Below are 12864 nucleotides of genomic sequence, written 5' to 3'. Positions count from 1 at the left end.
ACACTAAAGCATTGTTCACATGGAACAGGTTTGTACATCCCTTCTGCACAGCTTTCTATACCTTAGCTGCAGCTGTCCCCCAGGCTGGTACACACTGTCACAATGTACAGGGGTTTTGAAAACCAGACATCTTTGGGCAGCTCCCAATATCTTAAACTGTGCCACCAGCCAACGCCATCATGTTGACTCCTACAGGTACCATATGAGATTTGGAGCACAGGACCAAACCTACTAAGCTGAGGAGGGTTTCCTCCAATGGGACAGTCAGTCCCTCCCCTTCCTCCTGCACACAGAGCAGACCAATCTCATTATCTTTCCTCCAAAATTGTTTGGTTAGGCATGCAAATATCATGATCTATGGTTCATTAGAGACAATCTTTATTAGACACTAAATCCTGATAGTTCATCACCTACATCTAGCTTTAAATATCTTCAGTCACAGCCATTCTGTCACATTTATCAGCATCGTCTACCATCACTAAACCATTATTGCAGTAAACAATTTGATGTTTAATCTGTATTCTCTCTGCTTCATCTTACACTCATTTATTTCCTGATTGGTCCTCAGTGACTAATGAGAATAATTGGCCCCTGTCCTCTTTCTGTAACAGTCTTCTATGTATTTGCAGACAGTTGGGTATCCACCCACAGTTGTCTTTTCTCCAGAATGAGCTTGCCTGGCTCTCCCAACCTTTCTTTACAGGTCTCGTTTTCTCTGATCTATGGCCACCGTCCTTGTTCACTCCCTCACACTCTCCTTCCCTCTCTCGGAAGTGCAGACTCCGAGCAAAATGCAGTTATCTATGCAGGGCTTTAAGCACATCCATAAAAAGGTGCTAGGCATCTAACTTCACCATTTTGAGCAAACAAGGAGCTCAAACACAGGCTGGGCAGCAGGTCCAGTGGAGCATGGTGATAGCTGGAGAAAGAGCTTTTTTTGATCTGTGTGTCAAATACAGACTGGAAGCGTAGTAAGCAAGAACTGTTCCCATTTCAGAGCTAGATAGCTTCACACAAAGTAGTGTAAGCTGATGGCTACCTTGAGAAGTGATTTACAAGTTTGTCACATGGAGAGTTAACTGGACATGAGCTCCTACATGTCTGGCATGGGAGGGGTGAGTGGGAGTGACAGAATAATGTCCCATGGATTATTCAGGGCCAATAAATGAATGGTCCCACACCTGTTTTGGTGGAGAAGCCATCAGCAGACACAAACCACCAAACAGACCATGAAGGCCAAATTCCTGGGTTTCCCCTAAAAGTGTGTCTTCCTTGTAAATACTTCAGCACCACTATGCAAACCAGTATTAATGATGCTGTATGTGCTCTGGGAACAGTGAAACATCTTCAGTGTTCAGAGCTGGCAACAGAACATTTCACCTGAGCCACTTTCAGTGACTCTTCAGTTTTGAACCTTCTTTGTGGATGCCGTTAGAGGTGTAAGGAGTGAATGCTGCAAAGGTTTTGGTTTAATGACCCTTTCACTTTGAGCCAGTAACCACAGCCTTTTGAAATTTCTCTTTTTCCCCAGATGCTTAATCAATCTATCTGTATTGGTGGCTCTGAAACAGGGTCTTTGCTTCTGTTGGAAGAGGAAGAGAGCCACCCAGCATACTTTACAGGCTGTAGATACCCCCTGTTTTAGGACATATCAGCCGACACCGAGCCTGCGAAAAGGTACCCTTTACCTCTCCCTATTTTAACAGCCCTGAGTACAGAAAAAGCAGTATTTTCATTCCCCTCACATGAGGCATATTTAGTGTACATATGAAAAAGAGGGGAAAAAGAAAAAGGCAGCCTTGCCTTGAAAGGTCCAAATCAGCCATGGTTTGAGTTGAGTTGATCACAGCACAGTTTGCACACCGCCTAGTGCCATGTATTTATTTCTGAGCACATACAGAGGTGGGTTTTTTTTGTTCTCTGCAGCTGACCTCAGGCTCGTGGAAGTACACTGCCTCGTTTGCACAGATCACCACTGTGCACTTGGCCAACTTTTAGACACGTGTCAATGCACAATTCTAGCTGGGAGATGGTGGGTTGCAGCTTAAGGAAGCCATGAGCTCTTGAACTATGGAAGGTGGGTTCATTTGATTATTTTTTTTCCCCAATGTGAAAAGTACCTTTGGCATTTACCCCAGCTGGGTTAGTCTCCTGGTTCTCCTGACCACTAATTTTGCCAGAGCAGATACTAGTCCATTTCTGCCAGAAACCTCTTCTGTCTTCAGACGAACACACAAGCAAGATGGGTAAGTCAGAAGGGTGGTGGAGCCCCTTCATGGCTGGAGAAATGCTTTTTTTAGTTCCCATTATGACGCACTTAGCTGAAACAGAAGGCTCAGAAGAAGGGACAAGGCAGTGGTAGCAAGAGGGTCACGCTTAGCTTTAAATATCTTGTTTTCCTCTGGTTCCCCTCACACATATTTCAGTGCTGTGATCTTCAAACTGCCATTTCATCTTATGCAGGGAGGCACCCAAGGCAGTAGCTAGTCCAGCTGACTGCGGTGAAGCAACGAAATTGGTAACTTGAGGCACTGTGGTTTAAAGAATTCTTGTGGACAGGTAGGTGGAGGTTGGGTCCGAGTAATAGCAGGTAACTTATCAGGCAGATTTCTCCCAACCGCTCCCTGCTTCTCTATCAAGTATAAATATACCTCAGAGAAGGCTAGTCCCAAAATCACCAGAGAGTCAAGCAGTCCTAGAGACTCGATGTCAGGCAGAGTAGATACTACCAGCATCCTGCTGCAGGTTAGGCAATCCCAATGGAGCCATCTCTCTCAAACAGATCACCTAGTCCATGCCTCCTATTAACTAATCCATTTCTTTGTCATACATTCCTGCTTACACAAAGGAAAGGAAAATAAATTCTAAACCCTCTGCATATACTTCATCTGCAAGATAACTCTCTTTCACCGCTGCCCACCAAGCTGTACTGATCGGTAGAGTACAGGCAGAGCAGAGCTGTGGCCTCCCTAAAGGCTGAGATTAGACCTCCAGGGACCAGCCCTCAGTCTGTTCAATCTCACAGACAGCTTTTGTGCATCCTAAGGAGCAAAAGATGGGAGCAAGGAGTGGAGCCCATTGCAGAGATGAGCAGCGCTATCTGTACAGCACTCCCATTCTCTGCCAGTTTGGGGGAATGAGAAAACAGCAATGGGAATCAAATCCAGACCTCCCACATGGCACTGCAGAGAGACAGACTCCCAGCGCCAGCCCAGGCAACGCGAGTCCAGCCTGGGAAACCAAGCGCAGCTCCATGCGCTAGCGCAGAATGGCTCCGGCACCTGAGACAAGGTCCACCTGCCCTCTTCCAAACCAAGCACAAGAAGCAGCCCAGATGAACTCCAACAGCAAGTGAAACACAGAAATTACAGGCACCACCTTTTCCCCCTGTAGGTGAGGGTTTGAGGATGGGGTGCTAGTTCATAGGTTGATAGGATTTTTATACAGAAGCAGTTGGTAATCCAAACTGAGGATAAAACCAGTCAAAGCCAAAATGGTTAGAAGGAAATAAAAGGTTGAGATTTTGCCCCTGATCTGTATTTTCCATCTCTCCACGATCTCTTTGTGCTTTTTCAATGCACAATTGTACAATCTACAATGTAAAATTCGGCCATCAATGCAGGTATCCTGAGAACACTGCCCAGACCAGGATGGCTGAGGACCACTCTTGACACCTTCCTTTGCCCAGCCTTAGTCTCACTGACTAAGGGACAGCAAGAGGCACCAGGACTCATGCAGGCTGTGCCAGGCTGGTGCAGCAGGTGTGTGTTACTGGATCAGAGACCAGGCTTCATGGGAAAAGTAGCAGTTTTGACCATGCTTCTTTCCTTTTCCTGCTGAAATCTGCCCCTGCATACCATAGACAGAGCCAAGAGAAAGCGGAAGCAAGCCTCACCATCCCAAGGCTGTTTATCCCAGTCTCAGCATCCCAAGACTGTCTCCCCACTCCACCCCCTGAGCTGCTCCATTCTGTCCCAGTCCTCTGAGACCTTCACCTATGATTGGGAGACAAGCTGATGTGGTGGGGGACCAGAGAAAACCAGGATATGTGGAGGCGACACAAGCTGCTGCTCTAGGTTGGCGTGGGTGAGTGCTTGAAAATCACCCATACCCACATCACTGCTTCACAGAGCACCCTGCACCCACGCACACACTACTGCTCTCTCCAGAGCTGCAGTTGGGCCACACCAGGTCACTCCACACCCGAGGGTGCCATGCCACTGCTTTGCTCCCTGAGGCCTTGGGCAGTGGGGCCGCACTGGGGCCCCACCAGATGGGGGTGTTGCATACCTGCCTGTCCATCACAGAGCTCAGGGAGGACCAGCTGCCATCCCTACACTGCTTGCAAGGCCTGAGGTAGCTGTGCTTAGTGGTGGGCACAATATTAAAGGGCATCTCCTTTTGCCCATGCTGACAGGGAATGCGAGGAAAAGTCGCAGGTAAAGGCAGCAGAAGGAGTGACTGGAGGGTAAAAGGAGGATGAGGATTCCCTCCCAATTCTTTTCCACCCTGCTTTGCCTTTGTGCAAACCTGGCCCAGGTCATGTCTGGGAAGGGTCATGGCAGGGATGGGGCACCTGCTTGGGCCTGGTGCCCTGCAGACAGGGCTGTTGGCTGTGGCAGGCACCAGGTGGGCAGTGCTGGGCGCTGGTCTTCAGTGAAACACAGCCCAGCCCAGCCCAGCTGCTGGGGGCTGCCACTGCTGCTAGATGTCCGGGACGACTTTTCCCTTCCTTTCCACCTGCCTGTAAAACCCAGAGCATGGTGCAGAGGGGCAGGGGCTTAGCTGGGCTCACCCAGCATATGCCCTCCTCTCCCCTTGCTACTCCGGGCGGTACTGGAGTCGCGGCAGCAGCCATGAGCTGCGGGGCCTGAGAAATTCCTTTCGAGCACAGGAGAAAGGCTCCTACACGTTCTCCTCCTCCTCGCACAGGTAAACTTTCTGCTCCCACTTGCGGAGGGAGGGAGCGCTCTGGCAGGGAGGATCCAGGCGCGGATCAGCCCTGGAAAGCCTTAGATATTTATAGAAGCACAGCCAGAATGTGGCAGGAAAGGTGGCTCTCAACCCCTCAGCGGGGAACCGCTCCCGGTTTTTTTTAACCGTAGCCCAGCGAAACCATGTCAGAAATGTGGGAACGGGCTACTGGAAGGATCAAGGAGAGGGAGGCGGCGGGCGAGGCGCGCCCCCGCCGCAGTATGCTCCGGCTGCCTCAAGGGCTGGAGGCCCCCGCCGCCGCCCCGGCCCCCGGCTCGCCCAGTGGCAGGGCTGGGTGGACGCGACCCCCTTTCTCCTGCTGTGGGCTGAGCCCCACGCTCCGTATTGCCTCCCCTCTCCCGCTAGCAGGCCTCCGGGCTGCTGCAGGGACGAGAGAAAGGGGGAGGAGGGTCGAGGGGAGCCTAGGCAGGGGGCTGACGGTGAGGGTAAGGGTGGTAGGGTTCGGCTCCAGGTGCAGCAGCTCGCCGCTGGTCTCCCCCCACCCCCCACCCCTTTTCTCGGCGTGGGCGCGCTGAGTCCCACGCGTGCCGGGCGAAGCAGCGCGGCGGGCACGGACTTGAGGCTTAAAATAACCCCGAGTCGTTCAACACCTTGTGCCCGGCGCTCCCGGCGGGGCGCGGCGGCTCCCGCACCCACCCGGCTCTCCGTTCCCTTTGTCTTGCCACCATCTTACGGAAAGACTCACATGTCACGTTACGGTCGGGATGCACCGGTGTCTCTCGCGTATCTACAGCCGAGCGGCACGATAGCCATTTTGCATCCCTCCCAAGTGGGCTGGGGAAGGGGCTGCCTTTCGTGGGGACGTTGGGTGGGGTAGGGAGGCTGGGGTGGGGGGTGGCGGAGAGGGGCCACAATGCCCGCTGACAGCACCGAGGGGACGGGGATAAATTAAAACCCGTGAAGTTGCCTAAATACAGCGCCTCGTAGGTTCAGGTTAAGTCTCTTGACGTGCTTGGACTTAAAATAGCCCTTCACCTCCACGCAAGCAGGGCGGGCTCCTGCCGCGGTGCCAGGGGCGGCCCCGGCTCCCACCCCCCCCAGCCCCCGGTGCCCTAGCCCCGGCCCCCGCGTTAGGCCGCTCACGATCGAGATACCGGCGTGGGTTCTAAGTAATGCACCACCCTCCTCGGCAACAAGCAGGTTCCTTTGCACCGCTATTCCTAACGAGCTCGATTTTCACATCAAAGCATGACAAGGAGCCGCTGGACCAGTGAAAAGAAAGAGGCAATTTACGGGTGGATGGATGGACGGATGGATGGGAATTGTCCTGGTTTTCAACCCTTTTCCAAAGCCATTTTCCTTCTCTTCGTGTCTACCCCGACCCCACCTGCCCACCCCGAAAAAAAAAATAAAAAATAAATCACAAGGTTCTGTCACCCCATTCACTACACGACATGTAACTCAAAGCATCCCCCTCGCCTTCTCTTCACGTCCTATTTGGTGAACCAAGAGGGAATCAACATGTCTGGTGAATGTTTCCTCCTTTTTGTGGGGTTTTCTTGGTGTTTTGGGGGGGATCTCTTTGCTGTATCTGCTATTAAGAGCAGCATCCCTAAACCTTTTGTTCTACGGTGAGTAGTCTTCCTTAAGCAAACCCGTGCACCAAAATGAGCTGCCAGCAAAACCACAGGAATAGGAATTTCCCTACCTTGGTTTGTAGAAGCAGAACCTCTAGACGGACAGATCAAGGGAGAGAGCATGTTGGGAATGTCCAGTCTCCTCTTCTTGCTTGCATATCCACATAAGAAGAATAAGGGTCGGGGAGCAAACGTGGGGGAATGAGTTTGTTTGGGGGTTGGTTTTTGGTTTTTGGGGTGGTGGGGTTTTTTTTAATCCTATTTGGCTGTTAAAAAAAAAAATAACTCGAGGATTCTTTGTGGCAATCTTGCGTCTCGAAGCAGTGCAAATTCAAAAGCCAGCGAGAATCACTTCAGAGGATACTCGGCGCAAGTGGCAAGGATCGTCAACTGCAGGTTCCAGAGTAAGCATTCCTTTCGCCTTTTTAAATGATTATTCTTACAATTATTCTCTTTTCTTTTTTTCTTTTCTTTTCTCTCTCTCTCTTTTGTTTTTTGTGGTTTTTTTTTTTCTCTCCTGTAGCCCTAGTGGAGGTGGTTGTGTTTAAAGCAACTGGAGGTCGGTGCCGTTCTTCTGTGAAGCATGATTATCCTCAAAGCGTCCCCTTCCTGAAGGGAAAAATAAGCATCAATTCTGTATTAGATGGGTCTGAAGGGGATAAAAACCGCTCCCCAACAAAGACATTAATAGATTGAGAAGAAAGGGAGGCAAAACGCATTTCCCAACAATGTACACAAGCGGAGGGGGGGGGGGGGGAATCAAATAATAAAATTAATAATAAAATTAATTTTTAAAAATTAAAAAAAAAAAAAAAAAAAGGAGGCAACCAAAACCCAGCTGGCACGAGTCTATAAATAATTCAAATACGGGCTGACTACACCATTCCCGGGATAGGCATGCATACGAGACGGGAAAGCGGGCGCGATGTGAATCGCGGAGAGAAAACGAGCCCTCCCTCCCCCCCTCCCCCCACGCGGCCCCCTCCCCACGCACGCACAGCATTTTGCCCACCCCCGGGCCCAGCCCCCGGAGGGCTGGCGAGGGCCGTGCCCACCCCTCTGCAGTGCTGCCGGCAGCGCTGGGCTGGGTGGGCAGCGCGGGGCGCTCACCCGCGCACACGCACAGCCCCCCGGGCGGGAGGGAGGGAGGAAGAGGAGAGGTAGTTGGGGCCGCTTCACCTGCGACGGAGCTGGTTTGCACCATGCGTCCCCCTCCATCGTCTATTTGGCTCTCTAGGGTTTGGGTTGGGCGCTGCTGGTTTGTTTTCTTCCTAGGGGTGGGTTGATGGCTGAGGGTCTCTCCCCAGCACCACCTCCAGAGCAGGCGGGTAGGGCTTACAGCTATGCGGGCATTTATTTCATCAACTCGCAGGTATTTATTTTTAATTTTTCTCCTTCCCCCCTCCCATCTCGCACGGAAAACAATTCACACACTTACAGCTGTCAGAAAATACAGACCTACATACATACCAGCAAATCCTGCTTCAAGCACCCGGGTTGCTCTGAGCAGCTACTGCCCCCCTCTCTCCCTGCAAGGCTGATCCACCTCAGACATGCTCAACTTCTTCAGTCTCTTCTCTTGATACTGACAGGGTAGGAGATATGGGGTGGGGAGGGGGAAGTGTTCAGAGCATCACCCTAAAAATACATAATCTTAAAAAAATAAAAAAAAATCCCTCTGCAATATGAAAGCTCCAAGAATGCTTCCCGAAGGTGAAGAAAGCACGGGAAGATGAACTAATAAAGCAGCTTAATGATTAATAATAACAAAATATACAAGCGGAAAATGATGGGGGGGAGGGGGGGGGGGGGATATCAAAGCAAGGGTGTGAACGGTGGGCTGTGCGAGCGAGCAGAGGGGGAAAGGAGAGGAGGATGAAGAGAAACAGAGACCGTGCATGGAACGGGAACTCAACCTCTTCCCGCCGCCGGAGGGGGCAGGTCTCAGCCTCCGACGCCAGGCGGGGGCGAAGGGGGAGACCCATGCCCGGGCGCCGAGCCGCGGGTGGCACCGGTGCCTGCTGCCAGGCCGGGGGCAGGGACGAGCGACAGCTCCGCGCAGCACTGCGGGGCGTGCCCGGTGCTCCGTGGGTCAAGCCCTCCGGGACCGAGACCCACGTGGTTGGATGCGACCGAGAGAAGGAATGTTTCAAAAAATATAAAGTATTAACAATAACCATAAAATAGTAATAATAAAGAAAGGAACAGGCGCCCAGCCAGCAGGCAGGCAGCAGAATTGGATCTGAAGGAAGAGAAAGGAGCGAGAGCAGAGATAATGCTACTATCCAAATTGGATACTCTACAATTAAGCCCGATGCTTTAATTGCTATTCTCAGAGCCCCCTGGAAGCTCAGCAACGTGAAATCAGTCTGAAGAGAAAGCAACGGGCTTTTGAACGCTCCTCCCTGCCCACAGTGCCCTGCGCACCATGGCTGCGCTCTCGCAACCCCAGGGTGCTCTCAGCCTCACCCCTGCAGTGTGATCCACTCTGCAGTCATGGATTCATTCTTCTTCCCTCCCATGCTTGGGTTTAGCTCTGGATGGCCTGGGCAAAGCAGAGCACGGTCACCGGCCCTCTGCAGCGCCACAAAGCAGCCCTTAGGGAAATCTTGCCCAAACTGGGGTAAACTGGAGAGGATAAGAAGGCAGAGTCCCTCCAAGTGGGCTTGCTAAGTGAACCCTGCAGGATATGTAGTCACTCTAGGGTCATAAATGCCCACCCCGACACAGGGTAGATCTTGGTAAGAGGTTTGGAAGGACTCAGCCAGGCCTTGGTGAGGCCCTAGAGACACAAGAGCAATGAGGAAAGCCCTCCGTGTGCTACCCTGACAACTACACTTGTCCTGCAATGAGCACTCTGTGTTCGAGTTTGGTTCTGCTGTGGTCTGCATTGTCCAGCCTTTGCATTCCTTTCACTGAAAGCACACTCCAAGGAAAACACAGTAGCCTGTACTCTACATAGACCTACCCTGTGTCCAGGAATGGTGAGGAAGGTAGTCCTCAAAAGACAGGGAAGGAAGTTCTGGATTCCACATGCTGAAGAGCTGTGTTCCAGTAAGCGGCCAAGCACTCAGTTTCAGGTATGTACCTGCAATGAAAAACATGGATATAGCCAAGGTTCCTGAAGAAGGAAAGCCTCCTGAAAGAACCACAGCAGCTCTGGAACCTCAACCCCCAGCTTCCTCCGGTTTGTATCTCAGAATCCACCCACATGGTTCAAGTAAGGTTTGATGATCTGCAGGGGAGATTGTGGTTGAAAATGTGGCTGTAGCATAGCAGGCACTTATCAGTAGGCCATCTGAAGCTTGAATGAACTCCTGTGTGCACACACAGTGGGTGTACAATGGTATTTTTCAAGTAGCTGCAGTGACCACAAGCAATACCAATCTGTGCTTGAGCTTCTTGCCAAAAGCAGACACCAACATTTTCATTTCAACAGCCAGGATCTTCCTGAGAGTGCCGGTAAGATGTGCTCTGTAAGAAAGATTTTCCTAACACTTTTAAGGCATGCTTAAAAAAAAAAAGTGCCTGTGATCTTCTTCATTCTAATTTCAGTGAAAATGGAAGATGTATTAGCCAAAGCCTGAAGTAATCTCAAATTATCTCAGAGCAGTTGGAGGAAAGAAATGTAGAGTGATACTTACACACAGAAGTTGCTAATAGCTGAAAAGATTAGTCATTTGACTTTCCCATTCCTTTCACTGATAATAGTGATACAAGAATAGCAGCCAGGATTTGGCCAAGGGATGCTTTCCCTCTCTGTGTGGCAAGAAAGGATAAACTAGGACTGTGCAGATCATCCTGCATTCCTGGGGATGAAACAGGTGGAGAAGAAGCTTGACAAAAATCATTTAAAGAAAAAAGAGGGCATGGTTTTCATCAAGCATATTACTTAGAAACATAAAATGGAAGGTTAAGAAGTACCTTAGGAACAGTTTCTGAAAAGAAATCTATCAATCAGAAGAGAACAGCTGCAATTATTTTAAGCAAGTCAGCAATATTGAAGATTATTGTTCTGTGTGTCCTTAAGATGAAGGAGTTCATCCACCCCAAGTTTTCTTTCTAAAACTGCACAACTCCACAGGTCCACGGAACATAGAATCATAGAATGGCCTGGGTCGGAAGGGATCTCCAAAGGTCATCCAGTCCATCCCCTCCTGCAGTCAGCAGGGGTATCCTCAACTAGATCAGGCTGCCCAAAAGCCTGTCAAGCCTCACCTTGAATATCTTCAGGGATGGGGCCTCAGCTACCTCCCTGGGCAACCTGTTCCAGTGTTCCACCACCTTCATGGTAAAGAACTTGTTCCTAACATCCAATTTAAACCTACTCTTCTCTAGTTTGAAGCCATTGTCCTGTCACTGCAGGCCTTTGTAAAGAGTCTCTCTCCACCTTTTCTCGTAAGCCCCCTTTAGGTACTGGAAGGTGTTCATTAGGTCTCCTGGGAGCCGGCTCTTCTCCAGGCTGAACACCTCCAGCTCCCTCAGCCTGTCATTGTACCAGAGGTGCTCCAACACCCCCCCACACACACCCCCCCAGTAATTTTCATGGCCCTCCTCTGGACCCTCCCCATCAGGTCCATGTCCTTCCTCTATTGAGGTCTCCAGACCTGGACACAGTACTCCAGGTTTGGTCTCACATGGCAGCCTGTGGTACTGTTCATTTTTCAGGATAAGGCTAGTTGCCTTTCTACTTAATAGATGCATATGTACATCTTACATAAACATTATACATATATATATATATTCATATTTGTAATTCTTTCTTAAATACACCATAAGGGCCAAGTTCCATATGTCAGTTAGGGCCCTGAGAATCTGATTTGATATTGTTTTCAGAGAAAGGTGGCCCACTCCCCCTGACCAAAGTAATCAGGTTCAATTACAGGTTTGAATCAGGGCACACAAAAATGCCAGCTGCTCCAGAACGATCTTCTTCTCAAGATTCTGCACAACATCTAACCCCCAAATTACTTTTACATTAAGATGGAACATTTATTGCAAACAGTTATTATGGAGGTAGGCATCAAGTAAAAATTGTCACAGAATCTCCAGCAGCATAGCACTATGTCAGGGTTCACGCTCACTAGCTATGGCTGGCTTTTATTTTTGCTCCAGTCAACTGAGATGAATGAACTCCATAAAATGAAACAAATAGCATCTCTGATGGGAAATTGGGTTTTCAAACATCTCTTTGATTCAAAACCACTGAAATGTTATTTGTATGATAAATTGAGGGATTTATTTTAAATGTGTCCATGCTTACTATAAATTAAGGGCCATATTATTCTTATCCTGCCTACAATAAAAGAATGTGGATGAGAGTTCTTTCATCAAAAGCAACCAGGGTTGGATGTGGCAGTAAGGGTGATGGGGAGGATAGAGAGCAGCAGAGCCATTCTGGCCACCACAGAACAGCATCTGCCAGCACTGACAGGGACCAAAGGCCCTACAGTATCTTTAATGAATGACTTCATAAAATCAGAGTCATAGTATCATAGTATCATTCAGGGTTGGAAGGGACCACAAGGATCATCTAGTTCCAACCCCCCTGCCATGGGCAGGGACACCCCACACTAGATCAGGCTGGCCAGAGCCTCATCCAGCCTTCCAGTGCAGTATGTATGGGGTTGGCAGGTGAAGGGAAAGACTGGCAATTCATAGGTCATCTACATAAACACAGATGCAGTTGCATCAGTGTAAGAAAAGTCCTGTCTGTGAAGAGCAATTCCTTATAATCAATGAAATGGATCACTTGTTCTGCATAATTCACACCATAAAGAGGTTTTTCATAGTATCATTTCTTTGGGTGCTTGCATATGGGCTGCAAAGCATGATAACCAATCTCCAGCTACACTTATCACAGAATGCCAGGTTGGAAGGGACCCAAGGATCATCTGGTCCAACCTTTCTAGGTAACAGTAGAGTTTAAATGAGATAGCCCAGCACCCTGTCAAGCTGAGTCTGAAAACTGTCCAGTGTAGGTGAAGCCAATACTTCCCTTGATAGATTATCCCAATGTCTAATTGTTATCATTGAGAAAACTTTTCTTATGGAGTCCAGAAGAGGTGCTGGGAGTTTTTCAAGTACACTCTTCCAGACACACAAAACCAGTTCTTCCCTTCTAAAGGCAAGGGAAGTAGGCAAAACAAGAGACCCTCTTGGCTTAATAGTGAGCTTCTGGGTCTGCTCAGAACCAAAAGGGAAATGTACCAGAGATGGAAAAGCAGAGCAATACCAGCTGAAGATCACAAGATTGTTACAAAGGTATGCAGAGATGTAGTTAGGAAAGCAA

General features: G+C 49.5%; 1 protein-coding gene across 5 annotated transcripts in view; it reads right to left on the bottom strand.

The window, feature by feature from the left end:
- Positions 1-12864, bottom strand: part of GRIN2B (glutamate ionotropic receptor NMDA type subunit 2B) — a 294512-nt gene that overhangs the window by 214986 nt on the left and 66662 nt on the right. Inside the window, exons 4-6 of one of the 5 annotated variants that reach the window (XM_068142627.1) lie at positions 9541-9660; positions 8043-8157; positions 6644-7181 (exon numbers count right to left, since the gene is read on the bottom strand). The gene's annotated coding sequence lies outside the window, so the exon portion shown is untranslated. Of the gene's footprint in view, positions 1-6643; positions 7518-7570; positions 7628-7751; positions 7901-8042; positions 8340-9540; positions 9661-12864 lie in introns of those variants that run through there. The other 4 variants (XM_068142628.1, XM_068142629.1, XM_068142630.1 and 1 more) reach the window with 4 other exon arrangements.

Source organism: Melanerpes formicivorus, unplaced genomic scaffold, assembly GCF_026170545.1.
Source record: "Melanerpes formicivorus ecotype bairdi unplaced genomic scaffold, bMelFor1.0.p_v2 SCAF_8, whole genome shotgun sequence".
Taxonomy (NCBI): Eukaryota; Metazoa; Chordata; class Aves; order Piciformes; family Picidae; genus Melanerpes; species Melanerpes formicivorus.
This window is presented reverse-complemented; position numbering and strand designations above follow the sequence as displayed.